Raw genomic sequence first — 13,820 nt, forward strand, 5'->3', positions numbered from 1 at the left:
TGGGGGGGGATTTTCATCAGCTCCCCTAATATTTGCATATAGGGGATGTTTACATACATGGTGGATATGTGAAGATAGGAAGTTTGATTCTCTAGCTTCGCCTCAAGGGATTTAAAACAAACAAACAAACAAACAAACACAACACCTTATTCCAACCTCAAAAGGAAAACTTTCTGGTAAACTCTGTCAGAGAAGCCCTAATCCCCACTTCATATGGAAGCAGATTCTGTAGGAAATCATTGGGCTCTTGCATACAAGCTGCTTTTAGACTTCACATAAACTGGCAGCAAAGTTCAAAAACTATACTTATGTTTACATATGCTCACAGAAGTTAAATGAAGTTATTCACACCTATGACAGGAATAGATGCCATGATGGAAATAACTGAACAGATTGCCCAGAGAGGTTGTGGAGTCTCCCTTCCTTGAGATATTCAAGAATTGTCTGGACACAATCCTGTGCCATGTGCTATAGGATAACCTGCTGGTGCAGGGAGCTTGGACCAGATGACCCACTGTGGTCCCTTCCAACCTGACACATTCTGTCATTCCGTGATTCTGTAGCATGACTTGCTCTTTGTAAGTTTTCTCAGGAAGACAGATCATGTAACTAAATATCTGCAAATATCCAATGGTAATCCAGTGCAGACTAACTAAAGCTATAATCCTGTTAATATGCATCATTTGCTTCCCAAGTGCACGCAGTGCACCCAGCTTGACTTCCTCATGTTCTCCCATCAACCATCACTGGGTAAAGGAAAGTACATGCTAACATCAATCCGAAGCAAATACTTTTCTGGCTGGCCACTGGCAAAATATATATAAGATTTAGATCTGAATAGATATTGAATACATAATGATTGAGCTTTCCTCATTTTTTTTTTAATGTGGGAAAACTAATTTCCATTCACCCTTGTCCTCTATCCTGACCAACAATTTCTATCAACTCAGTTTTGATACTGCTATAGTTCTGTCAAATACAGATAAGAATGGCTAAAGGATTAAGAGGATACTAGATGAAAGATTTAAGAAAAAAGGTAAAAATCTTGGTCACATAAAGGTCACCATCTTTAGCAAAGATGGTAAAAATTCCAAGAGAAACCCTAGGAGAAATTCCAAGCATGTGTGCGAAGGCAGAGCTGAATGGGAACGGAAGTCAGGTTTTTAAAAAGGCGTGAGAAGAACTAGTTCAGAGAGACAAAACTGTGCAGTTCATACATCACGGAACACAGCACAAAAGAATAATATATAAGCTACTGTAATTATAAGCAAGTACTGGCAAATTGAGCAACACAAAAACAGTGATAAAAATCCACACCTTCAAAAAAGCATTCCTGAAATCTGAGAATTTGTAAAAAAACAGGGTATTAATGACATGTATTACATAAACCTGGTTGGGGTCAAACCACAACACTGGGCCACAGAAGAGGCATACGTTTAAGTATGCAAAGTATTTTTTACTGATATTTATGTAACTTCTCCCTCTGAAATTCCAGTGCATCAAAACCAGACATAATTCACAAACTCTGAAGCTTGTCAATTTATTTTCCAGAGTTCGATGCAATGCATTTATTTTCAATAATACCTAATTTTAAAGGTACTTCTGATTTCAATCATCAGATACTTCAAAGTGGACCTAAATTGAAATAGATGTGATTCTTGCCCTTCACAAAACAGATTAAGCTGAAATTTCCATCCCCTCATCATACAGGATGTTTAGGAGACACTATGGTAACAGTAATACCTCTGAGTAATCAGAATTTTCACAAAATAAAGCTGAACATCCAGGTATAACAGAAGCTGGACCTCGCTCAAATGGCTTGGGCTCAACTTTAACATATTCTCTGCAAATGGGCTTTTCAGCACTGTTAGTGATGCTGTGCCATGCAAAACTCGGTGAAGCAACACTGACATCGAGTGGCTTTGCTTGGTATTTTCATTTGGTTATTGCAGGGCCCCAAGAGCACCGTCTAGATCTGATGCTGCCTCATGATATGATGGGTTTTGAACTGGATATTATTAACTACATAGTTTAATAACGAAGTTAGTTAAAAATCAATATCTGTAGCATTATTAAAAGGTTTACTCACTACATTTTTAAATATGTTTACTGGTTGAAAATTTAAGACAGGAGGTCCAGTAAAAGATTAGCAAGATACTGAACCGAGGGAGCTCTTAATGCTCAGGCACAGTGTTCTCTGAAGTCATCTAATGAATGAGAAATGGAAGTGCAGAACAGGCGAAAAAAAATCTGAGAATGCAACCACCCTCTTAAACTCTGTTCCTGATAAGATCCTTACAGCTGTCTGCTAATAAATTGCCATTCAGGTGTTAATGAATTTTAAAAAAATTAAAATTATTAGGGAGATATATTAGATAATTTTAGCACATCTAAAATGAGCACAAATAACCCAATTGTGCCCATCTCTTATGGAAAACATCTGTAAAAGAAAATGTCATTTTTCACTTCCTTTTAGAATTATTTCTAGCCTCTGTTTGAAGGTTGCCTTCAAATTTACCTTCAAAAGAAAAAAATCGCTTTTTTTTTTTTTTCTTTTTAAACTGTGTTGTCACAGAATGGACTGAAAACAGATTTCAGAGCTCTTACACTTGAGAACTATTTGGGAACAACTATCATGAAACAACCATTCCTGAAGAACTTTACCTCCAGCTAACCCTAGAGGCATATAATAATTTAAGATGGGAGGGATCTCTGAAGGTCATCTCATCCAAACCTTCCACAAAGAATGGATAACTTCAAAGCCAGATCAAGTTGCTCATTACCTTGCTCAGGAATATTTTTCAAATCTCCAGAGATGGAGATTCCACAAGTTCAAGGGACAAATTGTTCTTGTGCTTAACCCTCCTCACTGCATTCCTCTCTGTTGAGTGTTACATCATCTTATGGCAGAGGAATGAATACTAAATCACAGATTATCCCAATTTACATAACCTTTCTCCAATAGTAAGTTTTTGTTCTGACACTCTACAGAGGGAAGTTACTGCTATCTGAATAATCAGCAATACCTTTCCTCCATACCCTTCAGTAGATGAAATGCCTTCTTTTGCATCCCGTAATAACCTTATCCCACTTCTTTTCTTCTGTGTAAAAGCCTCAAAACCTCAAAATGCCTTATTTCTACCCACTTTTGCAGTGCACTGTGGTACTGATAAGTATTTTACAGACACCCATCAGTCAATGAAAGTGTTAATCAGAAAAACCTGCAATTTTAGTGTCCATATACTTCACTCAAAAGCTTAATTTCAGCCAACTGAAACAGATACTTAATTACCTCACTGAGGAAACTAAGTTAATGGTGTATTTAAAAGGCAGCATATTAATCCAGATCTGTAGGCTGTCATAAAATAAATCACAGTGATAACAGATTTTACAATACACAACAGAAAATACAGCCATTTAAAAAGGAAAGCCTATGAAGTGTAATAATTAAAATTTAGTATTAAGGTATCTTCTTGCCCTCAGAGACAGCAAACTGACAGAATTCCAGGATCACAGCAGAGTACATTCCATGCAGCCTGTGGGACACCTAAAGCAGTTCTTGAACAAAATCAATCCAAAAGCACTAATGTATTCACACAGTCCTTTCCTGATTTTAATTTAAAATATCTGAACAGGTATTTTAGGAGACTACTACTTTGTAGTCTGCACAGTTAACAGAAAGTTTCACATTAAGAATGCCCAATGGATACTGAATTAAAAAGGGGCTACTTTTCAATCTTGAGACCAAAAATACTTTAATTATTTTTCTCCCCAGAGTTCTTGTTTGCCAAACTAACTTAATAATCATCAGCAAGTACACAGAAAATACATCGCTGACAAATTAGACAGAAGATAAAAAGATCTGTGTTAATAATAATCTGAATTGTAATATCAGCTTCTACTAGTTCCAGAAAAAAAAAAAAACATGAAAGAGACATGGAGGCATAAGAACACGAGTTTTATAAACAACTTTACTACTACAAGACATTAACCTCAGAAAACTCACACAACAAACAGTTGTGCTGAACTATCTTGCTTCAATAAAAGGTCTCATCCTTGCTTAGGACTTAATGACTAGACACACACAAATTAAGTGTGAAAGAATGTATTTTAAAATCCCCCATACATGCATCCATAGGTTATAAAAAATTACAATTCCAAATTCCAGAAGTTTAGAAATAATTCAAACTAAATCTCATAATATACTTGCCAAGTGCTCTGAAAGCAGGAACCTTGTTACTTCTTCAGCAGTTTCTTCCAAAGTGTAGGAACAAAATCAACTCAATCTGTGTGCAGTAACTCAGAGCACAGTGACTCGCATGCCAGCTTCTTAAGAATCCATTAAAATATACAAAAAAAAAAAAAAGGGGAGATTGCTCATTCAAATATGCCAACTAAATGAGTCCATATTTTGTCCAAAGTGCCCACTATACAAATCCATGTTCCCCAATTCCCAAGCCACAATCCATTTTAATTTGCATAAAAATTACAGAATAATTGAGAAGACAACCCAATTAAATGCTGCTACTTGCACATTTTATGCAACTATGTACGTTTTATGCAACTATTACATATAGTTGCATATATACATATATAAACATATACATTTATACAATTGATTATATAAAAAAGTAATTCCTTGTACAATCAGTCTTGCATGGCCTGGACTCTATGATTTGAACAATTTGGCCTAATTGTTACTAATCTATACTCACAGAAAAAAAAATCTTTTCTAGGTGAACTTGAATGCATTCTGAAAGCATTCTGTCTTTATACCTCTGCTTTGCATCCTAATTAAGACATACTCTTGTTCTCCTCTGATGTGATTGCTAATAATATCATTGATGAAGAAAAGGCAGTAATTTTGCAGCTTTCTTAATTATCAATTGTTACTTAGATTAGACAATTCAAAGCAAGATAATAGTAAATTAGGTCATCTCAGTGAACATCTTATGGCTCTGAACATGACCCCTTTCCTGGGGTTCTAGGCAACAGTATGTCTTGTTTTTACTAGGAATATGAAAATGGCACCAACTACAGGGTGAACAGCTGACAAAGATGACTGGATCACGCCATTCTGTCCTGCTTGAGGGAGCGGGGTGGAAGAATAAGACTTTTGGTCATGATTCACAAAAATGAAATGGTTAATTCATTATCATGACTGAATTGTGTGCACTTTAATTGATTCATACTTTTAACATATTTGAAAAGGTTGTTTGAAACATGCTCATAGGAGCAAGATAAATAGACCACGGCTACCAACTGTTGCAGAACATCATTGTTTTCCCAAATAATCAGTATTTGCCTTGGGTAGCTCCAAACCTTATGAAATTGCCACCCTTGCTTGTCATGGAGAGGGAGTACAGACAACTCAGGTCATTCCATGCAAATGCTCTTTCCTAAATACTTTAAGATGTATTTCCAAGGCAGAAAACCAGCTATTGATGCAAATTTTTCAATACATTTTGGAAAGTAGTAAGGAAAACTGTGCTTTTCATTGTATAGGCATTTAAACTTTTACATAGAAATGATAAAAATCTTTATCATTTTCTTAGCAAAATTTTGTGTAATCCAATAGGATTAACAATAAATTAAACAGTAGGAACACGAAACCTACATTTTACTACATTAAAAAAGAAAAAGTTCAAGAGTTTAAACTAATTCTCATAGCTGTTACGGAAAGATTCCTTCTCATAGCTGTTACTGGAAGATTTCTCCTGACCCTAGTGATTGCTTAATTGACCGTGGAGTGCTTTGTTAAGTAAAAATGCACTTGAGTATGTGGCTGGATAGTTTGCTGAGTCAGGTGCTTAGCAGTTACTTTTGTTCAGTTCCTGATTTTCGCAAATGACACAAACCATTAATTTTTTGCCTGTTCTCCTCATATTTCCTTTTTTATCGCTAGTTTTGAAATTTAGACTGTTTAGCTCTTGTGTTGCCGTTGTCTTCTCTTAGACTGGTTTACAAAACTTTTTTCTCCTCTTATGCAAGATATCTGTGTTCTGACTCCCATATTTCATACAGGTATTTCCCTTCCACCCTGTTAAAACCTGTTCCATGTGCTCATATGCACTGGTACAATTATTCACAGATTTTTTTTTAATCACAGATCAGTTTCACACTTTCCTAGTTTGGAATTACTTCCCTCAAATGAATGATTCATTCAAAAATTTGTAATATTTTGGGCAGAACAGCACATAAAATAAGGCATATATAGCACAGATTTGTTGTTTCAAACTATGATTGATTTGGGTTAATTTTGCCAAAGCTGAAATTGTAATAGGATTTCAAAGAGAGGGAAAGATTTCTCCAAGATACAGTAATTTAAAAAAAACAAAAAACCAAAAAACAAACAACAATCAAACACCAAACCAAGCAAACAAAAAACCAACCAAATACAAACCCCACGAATCAAACAAACAAACAAAAAACCCAAACCAAAATAAAACAAAAAACTAACCAAAACCCCTTGCATCAAAACACATCTTGGGACAATTGCCACAGAAAACTTAAGTTACTGGAATGAGAGGAAGAAACGTTGATTAATTCAGAGAAACTGTTCAGATCTTTGTAGACTTCAAAGAAATCTGGTGTCCTTACTTAAGCATTTTGAATGAGAAGCAAGACTGATTTCACCTGCATGTACTGACACCAATTTCAGTCTCCATGGACAGAAGAGCTCTGTGCATGATCCTCTCTTCCATTTCAAACACTCTCTGTCCATCTAAAAATGGAAGGAGGAAATGCTACTTAGCAGTTCGTGAGAAGTAAAGAGGTGAGATGCCTCATGACCATCCTTTATACAAACTGCAAAGAACTACAAAGGAGTACGAGAACCTATACTGGGAGCCCAAAGTTTTGGGCAGCTGTTAGAGCCAGTACCCACTTTACCACATCATGACTTCATTTTCCTACTCTGTTTTTACATTCTGCTGCCTTGAGTCATCTTACATTGCAGTGGCTGATAAAAGAGACCCTTGTTTGCCACCAAAGACTTTTTTTATCTACATGTATAATTAATATCTACCACTCTGATGTTGCCTGACTTTTTTGTACATTTATTTGTAAAGTATGTTATTTAAAAAGTCAACAACTTAAACCAATGTCAATATAACTTCCAACAGGAAACACTGTGCAGCATCATGCCGTAATTAAAACTGCTTTTGAAAAGGAAAACAGGACAAACATTTCAGTGTGAATTAGAACATCTACATTTAACAATAAAGCCTGTACTGGACAGAATAACTTTTTGTATAATATTTTAGAGAATATTTAATGTTCTACAGAATTCTCTATGTGTATATTTTTCCAAAAGTTTCTAAATGTTTAACCTGTATGTGTGGATGTCTTCCAACAGAGACAAAGTTTGTGCAAATGCCCACGTGAATATTTGCTCCATGACAGCACTTGTGTAAACTTCAGTAATATATTTTTCTCCTCATCATTAATGGATTTTGATTTATCCCCAACCCAAAGGAAAAGCACTATATACATTATATAAATTAGTTGAATGTAGAAAATAAAACCTGTATAGACTCTCTTTATGTTTTTTAAATAACTGGCTTTTATATCATGCTTAATGTTATATCTTAGACTAGACAGCTATGAAAATAGTCTGATCATTCATTTGAAAGTACAATCTGATTGCACATAAAACATTGCTTTCTAAACATGCTTAAAGGGAAAGCACAGTTACAGTCCCCCAACCAGCTCTGGTTTTGTCACCTCCATACATGTGGGCACCTGCCAGAGCCTTCTTAACTTCCTCTTAATGTGATAGGGATATGAATTTAGTATGTCATGTTTACATTTTTATTCTGTCAAAAAACCAAAATAGAATTAAGTGCTTTTAAAACCCCCTCTTACTGAAATGTTCAGATTCAGGAAGGTGACAGAATATTTGGAGCAGTACCAAGATGCCCCTGACAGTTTGCACAGCAGTGAAAAAAACACGTTTCACCATCTCTCAGCCAGTCTCATTGTTCAAAGTGAAAATATCAAGGTCAAAGGCCCCACTGGGCCAAAAGTCTTCAGAAACTTTTGAATTCAAGCAATCCTTTATTTCTAAACACAAAACCTATAGAAAAAAAAATCTGCACCTGTTTATGGAACTTTGACTTACTTATTCTTAAGCCTTACAATTATCTACTATAGGAGTAGGAGACATACTAGAATTATTTAAAAATAAGTAAATTTGGACTAACTGAAGAAGCTTACTAAGCACATCCCTAAATTCAAGATTGAGACTCCCACTGAAATTGCTGACTAATTACATACTTAGGAATATGCTTCCTGAATCAGTTTGGTCTTTTTAACATGATAATTTTAAAAGGGTAAGAAACGGTAAGAAATGACAAAAACCTCCAGTTTCAGAGAAGAGAGAAATTAAATGAATGAACAAACTCTTAGCATAAAAGAAAGTAACAATAATCGTCCAAATGAAATAATCCACAGGAATAAAAACACAGGCAGATTATAAATACAGCATTCTAAAGATAAAGTCTTTCATGCTTTTTCATTATTCTCCATGAAGTCTAAGAGCCTCCTTCAGTTTAAAGCTGCTCCAGAGGAAAACCTCAACAAACAAACCAACCAACATAAAAACTACCAAACATTTCACACCTGGTCTTTTACCTTCATTTTTAAGAATGTGTCTGTTTCTACATTAAGAAATCTATGCATCATATTTTAAAAGCAAATCTCAAAACTAAGGAAAACTAGTACTTACAGCAAAAATGTGGTAACACTTTATGTACACCCAAACACTTCCTACAACTTCAAAATTTGAACTCAAAGTCTCTAAATGAAAAAACGTTAATCACAATATCAAATTAAAACACATGAAGGAAGCCAGTCAAAAAGCAATCATATATCAGTTGTTTATGGTTTACCCAATAAAACCCTGAATAATGTTTAAGCAATGTCATCTGCTTGATCTATCTGTTGCTGGAGTTTAAACAGCCAGAACCATCACCATTACAGAATTACAAGGAATAATTATGTATATGAATAGATTACTGCTTCAGAATTAATTTTCTCTCCATCTGGTGTACATTTTATTTTGACCGCAAATGAGGTACTATCCTAGGAAACTAATTAACAATTATTGTAAACAATACCAAAGAGAGCAATCTGATAGATCTAGTGAGTGCATTCCCTGCTTGCTCTATGGCACATCAACAGCAACTGATCTGTGACTACACTGGGTAGGAGCACAGCATCATCTCTATATTAGCAAGTGTATATTTCAGCTTATTTAAACTTTCTTCTCAAAACAAGAGGTGTTGTACTTTCTTTTTTTTTAAGAAAAACTGTAGCACCAATGTTTCAAGATCACTTTGCACAAATCTGTACCACAAGCACTGATGAATTCTTGTTCTGTCAAATGTTCCGTACAGTGTTGGTTCTTTTCAAATGGTTTAGAAGGTACAAAGGCTTCAAGAGCACAATTTACACTTAAATTTTTGTCTTCAAGATTAATATTTAAATGTAGAGATCCTTAGGACAGAGTCCCCTGTTATCTGCCATGTCATGCGCAACTCTGAGCGAGGAGCGGACAGTAATGTTGCTGAAGAAAAATAAGGTTTCTAAGATCAAAAAAGCAAATTAGATTATTTTTAATTTAAGAAGAAGAAATTAATTTATTATTTATTTATTATTTATACTGCAGTATAAATAATATTCTAACTAGCATAATATTCCAACTAGCATTCATGGCAAACATCCACACTGATAAGTAACTGAGGGCTAGAAAACAAATTTGTGCATCAGACCCTTCAGTGTCCACACTGCTTCATTTTTTGGCTCACTGCCTGCATTTTTTTTTTTTTTTTTTTGCTGCTCCTGGTAACTGAGCAAAGTTTGGAGGAGGTTTCACTTGAAAAAAGGAAAAAAGAACGGAGCCAAAAGTCAGTATGGATAAGATTACATCAGTTCTGTCTTTTTTTGCATACTCAGTCATTCAGGGCTATATCCCAGAAGTTTTTCCATCTCCACAAGCCCCTAAAAATCCTCATCCTCCATTCTAAAACGTGCATACATACCTGCACTTCTATTCTGTGCAATGCCCTTGTGAGCTGAACAAACTGCCCTCAGTTTACTTCAGAAACTTTAAAAATGAGAGGAGCACACACAGGATAAAGATTGTTTCTTAGAGCCATGTGCACATCAAGCAGGGTCCAACAGAGAGCCAAAGCCAAGTGCTGTGCCTCCCGCTGTGGGACAGGCTGCTGTGAAGAGCAACACAGACACCAGCCAGCCTGTGCCGCTTGACTTCACAGCCAGGGACTGACCACCATATGACTAGAGGGTTTGATCCTGAACAGCCTGAGGCTAAAGAGACAGGAAGGACACACAGAATGGCAACAGAGAAAGACCACCCTGACACCCAAGAGTGGCAACAGAGAAAGACCACCCTGACACCAGGGCCTTCCACCCTGGTTTCTCCATCAAGGGGATGCATCCAGCAGATTAGTAACTCCTCACTTCAAAATTCAAGACACTGTTAACATTATTCTCTATTTAACATTCAGTTTAACATCTTTAGAAACCTAACTTAATTTTTATCTGTAGCTAACCTACCAAGGGATTTAAATTGCCTGAGCAGGGGCTTACGCTAGATGGTCTCAGGAGATCCCTTCCAACCATGACGATTCTGTGACTCTCGACTCCATGCAATGGATGACTTGCCAGTAATAACAAGGTAAGCACTATACAGATGCTGTAAACAGATCCTCAAATTTCTCAGTCTTTTTTCCACAATGCTAACTGTGTCTACAGAAATAGGAGCACAAGCAACATCCAGCTGGAAAGTTGTTTAAGCTTGTGAAATCCAGCTGTTATTCTTAGCTGGGAATAGTTCCACTTTCAAATGGTTCTTAAGAGATTTGGTTTTCTGAGGTGCTGACCATCCTCAGCCTTCCTTCCCATCACCTACACTGGGACCCAAAATGCATTCATATTTGATGTCTTTAAAATGTCTTATGAACCTATAAATTATAAAACAGAATAAAGCCTTTAGTTAAGCAGCTGTATAAGAAACCAATCAAATATTCAGTCCTTCAATTAATAGGACTGTAAGTCCCCTTATCTAAGATCATCCAGAACCAGAAAAACAACAGTTTTAAAATCCAAATACTTTGGTGACTTTAAAATTCATTTACTTCCATAGATATTTATGCTCATGTTGAACAGTACATACTCAGGATTTCTTGTTTCTTAGTACTGCACATCCAAATGCTTCGAGAGATTTACAATTCCATCTCAATTTCTCATCTCACATCTTTGTGTAATGCAATTCTCTTTCCTGTTGTACAATTCATCATATTACAGACAAGCCATTTAACCTCTATGACCTTATCCACCACAGCAAATCGGTGGCCTGTATAACAAGCACAAAGATGCACCTGTGTTCCACTGATAGCACAGAAAGAGGACCCATTAATTCACACCACCTCATAAAATTAGGCTTCCATAGCAGCATATCCTTTACAACTCAGTCATAAACAAAAACGAGGAGTAACCACAAACAGCTTATTAAATCAATTCTTTGTTTTGCAGACATTTGTGTTTTCCTATGTTCACTGGCATACAGAATATAAGTGATAGTGGTTATAAGCAACTGTGTAGCTATGACTAAAAAGTCAAAGTCAAGTGTTCTGCTCAAAACCTTGGACTAAGATAATTGCTCCAAGTTGTTACAAAATTACAAACAATGATGAGAAAAAAAATAAAAGCATATGGATTTTATTTGCTTCCAAATTTCAGGTTGGAACTACTGCTTTAATGTATCTATATATTTAAAAGAAGGATATTGTTGGCCAATGAAATGTAATTATCTCACTTTATGCTAAATTGCATGAAAATATCCCAATAAGTACAAATGCTGTACATTTTATCTAAAGAATAATCATCTTCAAATGGAAAAGGCAGATGAGTACACAGTTTGACTTCCTGTTATTAAAAAGATTCCCAGTTCCTGTAACCACCACGTTGACTCCTCTCAGGTGAGAAAAGATAGCAAGAAACACAACTTAACAAAAATGTCCTCTCCCAAGCAGTACAGGTAGAAATGTGTTCACACACACCTCCAACAATGAAGTTTTCTTGTTAGTTGCTTTGCAACCATGATTTATCGGGAGAATGTCAAGGCTGGAGGTATTTCTTAACCTAAAATCTTAGCACATTCAAATGCTGTTCTCCAAATGAAATAAAACCATGTCTATTTACTGTTATGAAATATCTGAAATATCATTTTGTTTGAACACATCCACAGCAGGACTAATTATAGCTAAAATAAAGGAATTTCATGTTATCTTTTAGCATTTAAATAATTTGTAATAACATATATTAAGCAGTGAAAAACCTACTTGCTACTTTGCCTAGCTTGATTATCAAGCTTAGCTGCTTTTCACTGACTTCATTCTATCTAACCTGGTGAGGTAATTTCAGATGGTATAAATCATTGGCAAGATTAACAATATATATTAAGATGATGTATGTTTTATTGCTGCACAGCTAAACATGTCAGCTAAAGTAATTATGGGTATGAAGCTCCATTTATTTTTCCATAATGGGACCCTTTAAGTCACTCACATTTGGAATGAGGCACATCCACCTCAGCCTCTTTTCAAGAACAACTTTTAAGGGCATTACATCATTTAATATGGGGTTGAAAGTTCATTATCCAACACACAAATCTTTTATTCCAAAAACTCTGTAACTTTAGGAGGACCTAGGGAAAAATTAGGACTTTCAGCGCTTCAGAAAGTACATATAAATGCAAGTGTGTCTTGAGAACTGCTTGGCTAAGGGAGATGGCCATGGAACTTAGGACATTCTATTTCCAAGTCACTCTTTTCATTACATACTCTATGAGTTATAATAGAGAATTGCTACTACAAACTATTTGATATTAGCTCCCTGGCCTGCATCCAGATACTCATGGATGAAGTCCAGATTTTGAAAAAAATCATCATATGGTTGGAACTCTTACTGGCAGTCGCAGCAGAAGCAGTGAGAACTGCACATGCAAAGAAATCATTACCAACTCTGAGATGAAGAAGCCTTTTCAAAAGAGGTGAAAGGCCCATGAAATGATTTCTGTGTAATAACTTGGGTAATTTCTGTCCAGCTAACAAAGTATTTGGTGCCATATAACAAATTCTGCCAGAAACACTCCGTGCTTGTTGGCATTGGTATTCCATGACGTAGACGGGTTCATGGAGAATTATAAAAGTTCAAGGCATCCACTGAGTGAGATAGCTAATGCTGTGTGACAAAGTCCATTAGCGATGTCCAGTCCAGTCTTGTAACGCCTTCATTAACGAGGTGCAAGAAATAGAAACTGCTTTAATGAGATGTGCAGCTGCTGCTAAACCAAAGGGAGGTGTGATCATGGAAAGATCCTTGGAAGCATAAACAAAAGATGACAAACTGAAATTCAAGCAGAAAACCGAGGGTGACTTGCTTACTTTGACTTTGTGCCCGAACGTGATAAGCACATTTCTTTGCCTGGGATTCCCAACCACCATGGTACACAACTGAGAGTTCTGGGAGTCCCGAGCAACAACAGATCAAATGGGTAAAATTCCTTGGTAACTTAAACAGTCCCCAGCCCCAGCAGAAAGAGACTACAGTCCATCACTGCAACTCTTCAGCTAATAAATCTAATAAAGTGATTTATCTGAGAAGCACTAAGTATGATAGTTCATATGAGAAAGGCAGAGTCAAGGATAAGAATGGAATGGAAGACTTGTCTAAAGGAATAAGCATCAGGTGAGTTAATCCTACTGAATGCAACACACCAGTGCTGTAAACTG

Source organism: Myiozetetes cayanensis, unplaced genomic scaffold, assembly GCF_022539395.1.
Source record: "Myiozetetes cayanensis isolate MyiCay16 unplaced genomic scaffold, myiCay2020 scf1, whole genome shotgun sequence".
Taxonomy (NCBI): Eukaryota; Metazoa; Chordata; class Aves; order Passeriformes; family Tyrannidae; genus Myiozetetes; species Myiozetetes cayanensis.